Source organism: Taeniopygia guttata, chromosome 1 (genome assembly GCF_048771995.1).
Source record: "Taeniopygia guttata chromosome 1, bTaeGut7.mat, whole genome shotgun sequence".
In the NCBI taxonomy this organism is placed as follows: domain Eukaryota; kingdom Metazoa; phylum Chordata; class Aves; order Passeriformes; family Estrildidae; genus Taeniopygia; species Taeniopygia guttata.
Genome location: NC_133024.1, coordinates 89,039,330 through 89,053,116, shown reverse-complemented (window position 1 = coordinate 89,053,116; position 13,787 = coordinate 89,039,330). Strand labels below are relative to the sequence as shown.

At 41.9% G+C, this 13,787-nt stretch overlaps 1 protein-coding gene across 2 annotated transcripts in view; it reads left to right on the top strand.

Moving 5' to 3' along the window:
* Window positions 1-238: 238 nt before the first annotated feature.
* EDAR (ectodysplasin A receptor) overlaps window positions 239-13,787 on the top strand; it is a 73,590-nt gene continuing 60,041 nt past the window's right edge. For both annotated transcript variants that reach the window (XM_072933191.1, XM_072933185.1), the window contains exon 1: window positions 239-364. The gene's annotated coding sequence lies outside the window, so the exon portion shown is untranslated. The remainder of the gene's footprint in view (window positions 365-13,787) is intronic.

Here is a 13,787-nt window from a genome sequence, read left to right as displayed (position 1 = left end):
GGAGCAGCTGCGGGCATCCCGCTCTCTGTGCCCCCGGAGCAGCTGCGGGCATCCCGCGCTCTGTGCCCCCGGAGCAGCTGCGGGCATCCCGCTCTCTGTGCCCCCGGAGCAGCTGCGGGCATCCCGCTCTCTGTGCCCGCCGGGGCAGCTGCGGGCATCCCGCTCTCTGTGCCCCCGGAGCAGCTGCGGGCATCCCGCGCTCTGTGCCCCCGGAGCAGCTGCGGGCATCCCGCTCTCTGTGCCCCCGGAGCAGCTGCGGGCATCCCGCTCTCTGTGCCCCCGGAGCAGCTGCGGGCATCCCGCGCTCTGTGCCGCCGATCAGCCCTTCTCCGGGCTTCGGAGGCCGTGAGCCCGTCTGTGCAAGGTAAGCTCCCGTTTCTGTGAGCCCGTCTGTGCAAGGTAGGCTCCCGTCGACTTCGTCGGCTGCCTCAACCCAGAGCCAGCGTGCTTCTGGGACGGGATCTACTCTGTCACGGGGATGTCATTGAGGGCTGTGGCTGGAAATTGTCTGGGGTTTAAGCTTCGTTTGAAAGAGGTCTACCTTCCAGAGAGTTTCTCTGCTGCTAGAACAAGACTAAAGAACTGCTTTTATTCTGCGAATGCTAGAAAGTGGCTGCAGTTCCTGGTAGTACCTTTGGTTAGAAGTTATTTTCTTTGCACAGAATGTGTGGTAGACTTTTTTTTATTATTGGAAGTACTGATGTTCGGACTGGTTTCTAAATTCTAGAGGATCCAGTGGGTTTTTTATTTCAATAAAAGTATAAATTTCTCCAAAGGATAGTGGAACTGCTCTTTTGGGTTTTGTGTTAACATTGCAAACTAATTTGCATTTATTTTTTAATACACATGTGAATACATGTTCATCGCATTCTGATTTTTATTCTCCCTGCTTCCACAATCTCTCTGTGAAAGGGCACTGAGACTGAGGTCTAGAGAGGCAAGTGGGCTGCTGCCCACACTGAGAAGTACTTGGGCGGAGTCAAGCTCCAAGCACAGGACTCTGTAGCATGGTGCCAAAGTAGCTTTGAAATGCCCAGCTATGCCTGGGGGAGCAGAGCTCAGCTGGGACTGCAGAACCTGCTCCAGTGGTGAAGTGGCCTCTGTGAACCTTACACAATATGAAAGATTGCAATTTGTACCGAGCCTGGGTGGTTTTAGCTGCTGCTGCTACAGCTATATACTGCACCAATACTGTGTATTAGAAAAAGTGCAGCTAGACACTGGTATGCCAAAGAGAAAAGGTGTTATCATTTTTACAACCAGTGAAGCTTTAGAGACTATATGAAAGGGCAATGGATGGCACCTAGGATCTGTCCCCCATGGGGTGAGGTCCTCATCAATAGCACAACAATGCCAAGGAGCGTAGTGACCACCACCTCCCTGGGGTACCACCCCAAACCTCTCTACATGCCTCAAACTACAAGGAAATCTTTCACACTTTTGGCTGCAGTTCATTTGAGTAGACAAGGCCAATGGCCATGCTGCCCCTCCTCTACAGCAGAGGTGGGAGTTGATGTGTGCTGCAGTTTTGAATTATAGGTCTTGAAATGTTTTGGGCAAGTGGCAGAAATCTCTGGCAGCTCTGTGGGAAAAATTGTGGGAGATCGCAAATTTTAAAAGGAAATTAATGTGACTGTGCAAAGCAGGGTCAAACCCAATGACTGTTATCAGGATTACTCAGTTCTTTGTTCTTCTCTCTCAGAAATGCCTAAGTTGTACAGTGTGAAAAGAAAGAAAGTTGGGGTATCCTCTATTGAAGACCAATACTGATAAGAAATTAATTTATAAATTAAAAAATACGAGAACTCTCAAATAAAGGAAATATATTCAACAGCAACAAGTTAGCTCCATACCACCCCGTGGGAACAATTCCACCTTCAGGTAACCTCCTGTGAACCCATTTTTACTGAAGATCATTGACAATGGTGAAACTGTTACCAGAGCTTAGCCCATTTCTTTTGGTTGGTAAGGCACAGCCTAGCTGTGTTTTGTTTGCAATAATGTAGTCTGACCACAAGAAAGAGCTCAGATGAGGATGTGCCCAGAAAAAGCCAGCAGGCTTTTTTTATTTTTTTTGAGTACATAGATAGCTTTTGCAGAAAACCACTGGCATAAATAGACTGATTTTTCTCTATTGCAGATAGATGAAAAACATGTGATGTTCTAATTTTTCACATAGGATGGTGAGATGGTAATTTTCAAGGCATCATACTGAATTGTGTGCCATGGAAATCATCTCACCGAAAATGTTGAACTGAATGCAATTTTACCATAGCGTTGTTAAGAACTCTGAAAATTACTTCATGTGGAACATTTCAACTTTATGGGTTAAGGTGGCATTTCTTGGAGGACTGAAATATTTTAACAGAGTCTAAAGTTTCTAACTGAACCCATATAGCTGTGCTAGATAAATTATCCAAGTTTCAGTTTTCAAGAAATAGCAGCATAAGCTTTTGAAGATTAGATTAATATTGAGATAATGTTTTTCTCATGTTGTCATCAATGGAGGAATTCCCCTCTAATATCATCAACAAGAGTTGTTTCCTTTAACCATGCTAAGATGGAACTGGGTCTCAGATCATATCTATGCTATTTCTCTTTTCTGCTAAAAGGTAGATAAATTTCAATGTGGACTACTGCCTATAGCAGAACAACCAGAGAGGTGCCAGCATGGCCCCACCCTACATGAGTCATTGGTGTGAAGCTGAGTGTAGACCAGCCTTTCCATTCACTCCTGAAAAATGTATCTAATTTCTCCTTCTGATTATTCTGAAACTAGGCCTTTACTGCCTTCTGGTGCCCTCCTGGCCCTCAAAACCCTGTATATATTTTATGATGCAATAGAAGGCAACAGGTACCCCTTTTTACTCAACAGGTCCTGAAGCAGCAGCTTTTGTTGCAGAAAACCCTTCTTCCCTAACATGTAGAAATGTTCTGGCTGGTGTGTCAATAGGTCAGGGAGTTATTTGCAAAAACAGAGACACTTTCTTGCCATGTGTATTCCAAGAAGGTAAGTCCCTGTAAAGAATTAGATTATTACTGAACAAGGACAGAATTGTGATGTGTAAGACTGTCCACCTTGGCAAAGTGTAACTGACCTCTGCCAATGGTCACTTTATGGACCACGTGTTTGACTATACTTGTCCCAGAAAACTAAGAACCTTCATACAGGGAAGACTAGAATATACAAATATTATTTGGAGGCCAAGTAACTTGCTGTTCCTTTGTTTGATTTATCACTCATCCAATTTTATTACAAATGGATAAGATTCTAGGCTGATGCAGTCAATGGCAAAACTCCCACAAGGGTGGTGTGCCCAGCTCTTGCTGGCTCTTTGGCAACATTCAGTGATCAAATACTTTTTCCTGAATTATATTAACTTTGCACACATTTCTTCTGACTTGACGTAGATCAGCTTTTTCAGTTTCTTTCCACTGGGGAAATCAGAACAAAAGTAGAGAGGACGTTATTTTCAAATTCAGAAGGAGTCCATTAGAAACAAAAAAAAAATAAAATATAAACAAGGACTACTTTAAAAGCATTATCTGCTATTGTCTTATGAAGAAGTTAAAGCTTTGCCAGTGGATTTTCAAATCTCTGTGGAGATGGAGTCAGGGCCACATCCTCCTGATCTGACGCAAGCAAGTGCTAGTTTTGAAATGTCAGAAGTGTCATTCTGTGAAGTTAAGCCACAATGCGTGAACTGAATCACCCACCATGAATCTAGCAACAGGTTTTACAGTGCCACATTGCCATAATGTCTGACCATCTGCAGTGCAAAATCAATAGCTAAGTCCCTGGTGCATTTCATAGAATTTCTGGCATTCTTTTTCAGACTCTGTTCTGCAGAGCTGAGATTTTTATTTTTATTTGGTGCCTTAAATTCTTCCTGTTTGCTTTTTGGGAGTAGATGGCTGGTAAGAGTTTATATAGCATAAGGAACTCCCAGAGCTATGTTAGTTTTATAGCAGAAAGGCTTTTTGAGGAGGCTGATGTTGTCCTATTCCCTGTCCCACAGAGAGTCTCTCCAACAGTTAGTGATACCTCACCTGATCCTTGCTTCACTTGTTGTGCATAGGAAGCTAGGAGGGTGTCAATGACCTGACTATCCAGGGTCCTGCTCTGCTAATAAAATGTGCATGGTACACTGTGTTTTGAGAATGTCTCTTTGATACAGTCAATGGCTATGGGTGAATTGGGAAGAAAAAGCAAAAGAGTTCAGAAAACTTAGTTTGATTATACTTGCAGCAGCCTGAATGTTGATGGACCTGAGACCCTTTTGATTTTCAAGTCTAAGATCAATCTAGTTACTACCCTTGAGCATCCAGCTCTTCCCAACCAATCTTCAGTGAGATACTTGCTCCCTGCTGGAGCCTGGCATAGAAAGATCCACGACTTACAGTTTCTTGCTTTGTCTCCGCTGTGTAAGCGCTGATGGATGCACATCCCCTGAAGATCATGTTCATGAGCCTCTGGTTCTTTGGGCTTTGCAGCCAGGAAGGATGTGGTGCTGCAAAACTTAGCTGCATCCAAGTCCAAACTAGCTCTTTGGCAAGAAGGAACCCAGGAGAGATTCATCCTTTTCCCTACCTCCATATGCATATGAAGACTAGGCTTTATCCTCTGTACAGCAACGTAACAGAATGGGAACCAAAGCAGAAACATATGGACAAATAATGAGAGAGCTTTAATTCTGACAGTGCATCCATCTCTTCCTTTGGATATATCACAAACAAAAACTACTGAAGTGACAGTTAAGCAGCACACAATTATTTGCAGATTGAGTGTCATAATATTGCATTTCATGTGAAGCAACAACCATTTTATTAGTTCAGGATTAGATATTTGTAATTATCCAGGCTAGAAGGATGCATTCCTAGGAAATGCTCAATTTTTCATTTGGATCTCTATACTTCTTGGGAGAAGGATCAGGGATGGAAAAATATCTGTACAGTAATAGCTGATAAATTGAGGCTTTCTAGAACTTGGCTTTTGTCACTGAAAAGAAGACTAAAAGACCCGGTACATCAATATCACACTTCTTGGAAGAGAAACACTGGGACTGCAAAAATATGAGGAACAGATGGTATCAAAGGTTAATATAGGCACAGTCTGTTAAAATACCTGGTGCTGGTTTATAGCTCGGTCTAGTTAGGAGCTATGAAACAGACAACATCCTCAAACATGAAGGACTTCAATTTACCTCTTATAATGAAGCAAAACTTGAAATTACCATTCTAAAGTAACATTTCTCTTCCTATTGGAGTTCACAAAAAAAACGGGAAAGGCTGGGGACATGTTCTCTTTTTGTCACTCGGGATTTTGCCATTTCTTCTCTTAGTGGGTAGTTGTGACAATGTGTCCCCTGAGTTAGACACGTTTGTATTTACAAACATAGGAAAGAATGATCTGTGGGCTGCCACCCACAGTGGTTCGTGACAGGGAGGCAAGCAAAGCAGCAGCACCTTCAACTGGCCACCCCCTTTCTTTCTCAGTGTTTACCACCTGCACAGCAGGCATGGCTCAATGGCTTGTGGGCTCACCTCCAAGCCACGGGAGTTTATGGGCTGGCGGATCCGCGTAAGCCGAGGCTGGCGTGAAGTCTGGCAGTCTGAAGCTGGTTTCACAAAGCATCCAGTTTAGCCAGCTGCAGGAGGGTAATAATTTCCAAGAGAGGGACAGAGCGCACAGCTGAGGGCAGTAACTATCTCAGCTGTCACCATTTATTCCATCACCAAGTCTGAGTGTCAACACCCTCCAAGAGAGACAAAAGTAAAACTGAGTATCCAGGCATTGTGGGGCACAGATTTATTTTGTTAAATTCAAATACTTCCCTGTGATGAGTCTTGTCTCTTTAAATTTTCTATACAGAAAAAAGCATGTGCTAATATATTGCCAGTTGGAGGGGTATAGTTTCTGTGCATATGTAGATTCCGTTGGTTTCTTTGGGGCGTAAAATGCAAAGGAAAAAGCCATTGTTCTTGTCTTGCTCTCAATTTTCAAAAATTGCTAGTTCTTATAAGCAGACCAAAACAGATAACAGATGGCACTGGCTAGCAGCAAGGAAACCTAGATGCAAATATTGTATGGTATATGAAGAACATCTCTGATGTGGTAGGGTTATGTTTTTTATCATGGTTTCTAACCAGTTGTGAGAAAAATTCAGTACTAGAACTTTGTGGTATTTAACTGGATGTGAAAGGTGCAAATAATTCAGCTGGTGATCAAATTATATAATTGGTAATAAATTTAAAAAAACCCAGAAAACTCAACCTGATAAAATTAATATAAAGGGACTGAATATACTTCCCAATAAAGCCAATAGGAAAGTCTCCAATCATGTCAGTAGATATCCAACCTGCCTGTCAATATCTGATTTTCTTCCAAGATTCCCATGTACACAGGCTACACTGAAAAAAATAAATAAAGGGTGATTGTGTGTGAATGCTTTCCTGGCCCAATTGATCAGTCAGTGATCAAAATCAGGCACCATGCAGGATCTCTCAGAGAAAGCACGTCAGCCTTACAGGTGCCTTGCACCTCTGCTCTCCCAGACCTGGATATCTTCACAATGAACCAGGAGTCACAGCTGGGCTGAACTACAGGAGTGTGCCCAGTATAGTGCAGGTCTCCCAGAGCTTGCATAGGCTGTTTCTAATTTAGCTTAGGTGGAAGTCAGACTAAACAAACAAATGGGTATCTCTGCTGCAAGTATCTATGCATGGGGAAACACCAGGAGCAGGTTTGAGGAGGCAGTGAGTGGTGCCCTTGGGAGTACAGCACATGGGAGAGGCACGTCCACATGTAGATGAGACATCTGCTTGCAGCTTGATGAGTGTACATATTTTCCACTCACTCCTGCCCACAATGTCGCCTCTACCTCCACTTTTAAAATGAAGCCTCCACAGCAGGGAAAGGCACCACAGTTAAGAAAACCTAAAACTTCACCAACTTCTCTTTCCAACCAAGAGAGAAACTCGTCTTGTAGCAAATGAGTATCAGATCCAAACCCTAGAATGAATAGTAGGGATCTGAGCAGCTGGAAAGTTGAGGTCTAGTATCTTGGTTGGGTGAGATTACAATGAAATGTCTTTTTTCCTGCAGAAATGGGTGCTTGCCAAATCTCGAGTGTAATACAGAACACTTGCTTCTTGTGCTGCAGAGCTCTAAGATATCAGACCTTCTATGTACAGCAGCAGACAAATGCAGTCAAAATGACAGAGCAATTTCTTATATTTACCCGCTTTGCCTCTACCACCAGTACCTGTAGAGGCAGATCTATGGCAGTCAGCCTAGTCTTACCTTGTTGGTAGAAGACTGTGGTTAAATGCTCCCTGACTTTTTTTTGCTAGAAAATGAGTCTGTTGATGTGGTGCCAGTCAATTACTGACAGAAATTTCAGAGCTCTGAAGCTCACTTGTTCATTGATGCTTCACTTGTACGGTACTTTTGTGCCTTAGTAAGTTACTTTGCTGGTAAAATACCTTTTTCTTAGCCCTTCACCCATTTAACACTGAACTATGCCTACAGAGAGCATCAGAGCATCACAAGTTTTCTTAGCATATGCATAAAATTTAATTTTTCTTTGAAGTGTTTCTTAATACTCTTCTTGTGTTCAAGTAAAGCTGTCACTGAGTTCACTGAGGTTTGCCCATGCAAAGAGCAAAGGCTCTGTCCTCTTGGGATCGCACAAGACATTTTCTAGCAATTTATCTGCTAAGGTGACAGATTTCCTTATTATAGCACTGAAAACAGGAACTTCACTGTCTTCTAACAGAAATGACTTTATGTATTTTATGAAACTGAGCCAAAGGCACTGCTCTTTTCAGCTGGAGTTGGTGGCTGTTTGGTTGGTCTGGACATGAGAATTATCTACTTCCCCTTCCTCTTTTTTTGTTTTTGTTAATGAAGGCTTTATACCTGACTAAAATACATAGCTGTGTTTTTCCCTTCAGGTCATGTTATCGGAAGCTTTGAGTTGGGGGTGGGAGTAAAAAAGTTCACTTACTAAGTAAGATTAAAGAAATTAAAGGCTAAGGCTCGTATTTAATTTTCCCTTGTAGATGTAATTTTTCATGCAGTGACAGCATCAGAACCTTTTCAAGTTTTATAGCTATTTCACATTTGGCAGAAACAACAGGAAACCATCTGTAGCAAAGCAGGATTGTTATAAGCATAATATTCAGTAATGAAAAAAAAGATTAAAAGAAAACACTGTTATCTTTATGTGATAGCTTTGAAGGGGCAAAGAGCAGGATGATTGCATTTGCTACTAACTTCATAAAAAATTTCTAGATGAGTCAGCCATGGAAAAAAACCTATTATTTCAACAGAAGGAATAAATCCAATAAGAAATTTGACTTTTGGTTTCTTGTTGAGATTTCCGTGATGACTGTAAAGATGCTTGTGGTGAGGAAACTTTATATGCCTATTTTCTGTAAATCGTAGCTTACAATGATGGAGCTTAGAAGCACACACACAACTTCAAATAGTCACATTGTCCCACAAAAGGCAAGTAAGCTACTCATGTTCTTAAGCTTTAAGTCCAGGCCTGAAAGCCTTTTCTAGACCAAGGAAATAAAAATTATGGAGATTTAGACAGCTTGTACTGTCCTCCGTTCCCTTATGACAGGATGTGTTTGTTCTTGCTTTACTGTGTTTTCTGTGCTGGAAAGGAGACTTCCAGACTGAAAAAGTGCATATTCATTGCTTGCAGGTAAAAAATACTTCTTGCTGAAACTTATTTTGTTAATTGGAGTGTCACATCCCGAGGCTGCACTAAATACCTCTGAAGACCTTGGTCAGTCCTGTAAAGTTGTTACATTGCAAATATCCTTGTCAGAATGTCCGCTTAAGAAAGGGTGTGTTTTTTCAGTTGTGTTCTAAAGTTTAGCCTGGGCTAAACCTGCCTGTAATTTCTTTGTCACTGAATGTGTTTCACATTTTTATATTCAGACCTAGTTTTAAGATAGCATTTCACCGTGCAAAAGTCAAAATGTGTCAGGGAACTGCAATATCTTGTTGTTATTAATGTCTTAAATTATAGCTAGACACCCTGTTTTTCCAGTTTTCGAGGCAAGTTATGAAGGCTTTTTTTTAGTGCTGAGCTGATGAGACATTAAAGGTTTCTTTTTCAAATAGCTTGGCTGTTGGGTTGCTCCTTTCACTCACACCTGCCCCTTGACTTAGAAATTGTCTCCGCCTCTTCTGCATCAAACACTGAATTTACATAGGCACAAAGAAAGTGTGGACGGCCAACAGCTCGCACCGTCATTAAGATGAGAATGCAAGAACAAAGCAGCACAATGGTAAGAGAAATCTAACAATACCCTGCCTTGCTGCGAGTCTGACTAACCAGGGCTTTCCCACAGGAGGGAATGGTGCTGAGGATACCGCAGGATTAGCAGATGCATGCAGGGCTGCTGGCAGTGACTAAGCCAGCAACAGAGAGTGAGTCGAAGTTCCAGACATGAGTCAGGTTTTGAACTTGTTGTGGTTTGTAGCGGCTCGAAAGGCTTTGTATGGCATCACTGCAAGAGTCTGTGACTGCAAAGAGATGGGCTCACAGCTGGTAGAGCCACTGGCTGCTTTGGAAGGGAGTGCTTGCTTTCAACAAAACACTGTAGTTGAGTTTAACACCCACAGCACAGCCTTGGCATGATTTTAATGCCTTTACCAAAGTGCTTAACAATTCAGTAAGATCTTGCTTATTATGCAAGCCTCCCTGGAGAATTTTAGAGGTGCTCATAAGAAGCGTCATAAAATTATTTCTTAAAATATATGTGACAAAAATAAGACAAAAGCAGTGGAATGATACATGTGTTTAGCAGCTAAAGTAGAACTTTTTTTTCTCTGTATGCTTGCCTTTTCTTCTGGAATTCTAAAACATAGAAGGAAAGAAAATGAGAGGAAAGCATGATGTCTGGATTTGTTTTGTTTCTTCAGAACTTTCTGTTCATGCCTTTTCAAACAGTTTGGCATAAAGATTTGAGCGGGAAGACTTGAGATGCTCTCTCAGTCCTGATGTTGTCGGTGTTTTTGCCATTTATTTTAACAAAATGTTGATGTACTTTTATATGCTGCTTCCTGTGCCTATGTCAGAGATGGACTAAAACTTAAAGAAAAGGTGCAATTGCCACACAAGCTGCTGAAACTGTATGAGTTGAATCAAAATGAGTGAAAGACATCTGCTTTGCCCTTGCAAAGCCAAGTACAGAGACATTACTAACAGTTCAAGTTCCCCAGAAATACATGCAGAAGCTGCTCTATGTGGTATTTTCCCTACCATTACTAATTCTAGATGGATTAACCTAACAAGAGGTGCACACAGACCTTTGCTTAGCTTCATAGGCATGTCAACTTTTGCAGAACACATGCAAACTCATAAACAATTCTGCTTAATTCTGCAATATTTTTCATCTGGAGTTTTTATGCTTTGTTATATATATAGATAAAACACTTTTCCTAAATCACAGAAGAGCAATTAGTGGTGCGTGTGAGAAAAGTGCATAGAATAACAGGCACTCTCTGAGTCTTTGATTAGGCAGCACTCTGAGTTGAGAAGCAGATATTTTCTGTTAGATCATCTTCAAGGACTTAATCCCAAGGAGGAACTTGGATGCCTAGCAGACAAGTCACCTCACATGCTAAGTCTGAAATTTAGATACTAAGAAATCTTGCTTGCCTCCTCTTCACCGCAGAGGTGAGGTACCTACATACCTCAACACCCACGTTTGTGTGCAGTGAGTTCCTTGCATGCCTGGACGTGTGCTTCTGGACATGCTTTACCTGGCTTGGCCTGTGCTGGATGAACAGACCCACATGCCACACGTCAAGTCCTCCTGCTGAGCATGGTCACACTGGTACACGCTCAGGGAGCTCAGGTGGGAGATCTGGACTCAATCTGTTTCTCAGCCTGTGGAGACTTTAGCTGTTTTACCCACTGCAGTGTCCCCAGCCCCCGCTCTTGTGCATTCCAAAAGAGGTGTGTCTGCCTGTCTGTTCCTTTTGCTTTTTAACGGTTACATTTTCCTAGGCATAAGTGACAATTTGGAGAGAAAAAGAAAAATAATACTGCCACGTGGTGGCTAGGGTGTCCATACACACCTGCCAAAGTGTGTGGAGATGTAGGCTCTGGGTAATAATATAAGATATCTAAATTTAGCTCAGAGTAAGAACTGGAGCCCAGTTTCCAAACTCTGGCCCAGGTGGTGCCCCAGCTACTAGGTTTGGAAGTCATGTGAGCGAGTGAAAAAGAGACAAAAACTGTCTCATGCAAAACAGAAAATCTGCAAGAGGAGGGAGCTGGACAAACCTAAGAGAGCCTGTGTAGCCATGCTGAGGCCAGGAGCTCTGAACAGCTCCCTCTCTATAGAGCCCCCCCCAGCCACGTAAAGATTTCCAGACTTGTGGAAGGAGGTTCCAAGGAGGATCCTGGCAGGTGGAGGTGTTTGGCCTTGTGTTGCCCTGTAGATGATGGGGGTATTAAGTGCATAGATATGAAACAGTGGTAGGAAAGGTTCCATAGGCTGGAATTTGGGGTGAGTCTGGAGGCTGAAAGGCAAAGCCTTGTCAGGCTTCTAAGCCCAAGCCCTGCCAGGGTCAGGACCAAGGCATTTTGAAGATTTCTGATTTGAGGTGTCTCTTCCCAGACTCTGGCTGTAGCAAGGATGCTGCCACTTTCTGTGTCTTCTGTGGAGCACTGAGTCTATTATGGCACTGTTCCTGTTGTGAATCTGGCCTGATCTCCAGTGAAGTAGGAAAATTTCCTGAGAAAAATGCTGAACATTAGTCCAGCCTAGTTAAAGTCAAAGATGGCTAAGAGGCACATAGCTCCAGGAACACTAGCAGGCATGAAGAATGATTTCTGATGGATCAGTGTCTTGTGGCCAATAGCCAGCTCCAGATGAAGCTATTCTCACTGGGACATGTGCAAAGACCTTGCTGCCATGTATTGTCAGTGGCTCACACGGCACTCTTATCACATGCTGTAGTGCACCATAAAACCTCTGGTGTCCGTAGGGGAAAGCGGCTGGGGGTGCACAATTAAGCTGTGGAAGTGTGTGGGGAATTGCTTCATGGTCGCACAAAGCCCATTTGCTTTGGAATCCACTTAAAATTTGGGTAAATACACCTAGTTAAAAAAAACCCAAAACCACAAAGTAGCCCTCCTGCAAATATCCAATAAAGCCATGGCACTCTCTTGAGATGCAGGTGTTGGAAATTCAGCTCTCTGTTCCAAATTAAATAGAGGGAGTATTTGATGTTGTCCCATTTTATTCAAAGTGTGTCATACACCTGCACCAATAAATTGATCTGTGGAAACCATATACTCCTCTGAAAAGTGCTAACCATACCCTGTAATCAGGCCTTTAGTCCTTATTAAAGTTATGGCAATACATTTTAATTTGTTAAAGAACAATTATTTGGAGTGCAAGCAGAGAACACAGCTGAGATTTAGGAGAAAGATGTTGCAGGGCAAACTTCAGTGAAGGGGTAATAGGTGGTATCAATGTGGTCATCTTAGGTTTGCATTTCCGGGCTTTTGAATGGCTTTGAATTTTAAATGTTGTACAGTAACTACAGTATTTTCTGAACACTGACATTTGTATTGTAAACTAATTGGTTTTGGTTGAGAAACTGCTGACTGAGCTAACATACCTTTCTTTTAGAAGGGAGGCTGACTTCAACTGCTGATGTTGCTTTGGGAGCGGGAACAGCACAATTTGATCTTTATATTTTAAAAACTGAAGTTACTCCCTTTTGGAGAAGTTTGTTTTATTTGGCATATAAATTAGGGAGAACCATTTTATATTTTCTGTATACAGCTTTGAGTTCTTCCTACAAGAAAAATACATGTGTGAGAAATAAACAGGACATCAGGGGTTCAGGTGAGGAGCTTTATATATATAAAACAGTCTGGGCAAGAAAAATGTAGAGAACTGATTCCATGCAGACAGGAAAACTCACTCATCATTTCCTCAAGGCTTTAAACTTACGTCATCATAAGGTGCTAAGAGACAGGGTGGTCTTATGGTAGGGTGGGTTTTTTGGGGGATTTTGGGTTTGGTTTTTTTTTTTTTTGGTTTTTTTTTTGTTTTTTTTTTTTAATAGATTTGTATATCCATGACAACAAAGATGAAAGGGTTTTAATTGGCATATAATTTATGTGAGTTTGGGTCACTTTTAATTATATGTGAATAGTGCAGAATAAAAATAACACAACTTATTAGTAACAAAGAAAAATGCTACCCTTTCTGCTGCACACTTGTAGGCTGAGATTTGATATAATTAAGCTCAATGTAAAAATAACTCATCTATCAATACCACCATGTATCATGAAAGGATGAGCTCTCTGTAATGCATGGTTTGAATTAACTGTCGCTTGCTGTCAAAGTGAATGAGCTGCTGTGTACACATTTGGCTCTTGTGCACATACACGAGTTTTTGTAGATGTCTTTTGGAGACAGAGCCAAGAGAGCCAAAAAAACAGACTCTGAAAGCAACCTGAGCACACATGTGAACACAAGCACTTGCTATGCACTGAAAGCTTTGTCCTTTAAACAAGTTTCCTGTTTGCCTTTTTTGGAGAAGAATTAGCTTTCGTTGTTCGCTGTTTTAAAGCTCTTCACTTTAACATTGCCTCAGGACCCTGCAAGGTGACACTTCAGACAAGCTGTAAAAGAAACGTAGTTCTTCAGCTGCTGTTGTGCACTTGATAGTTTTATCTTCTAGAAATTATATTTCTATAGCCCTTTATTTATTTCAAGCAAATAGTTATGGAAAT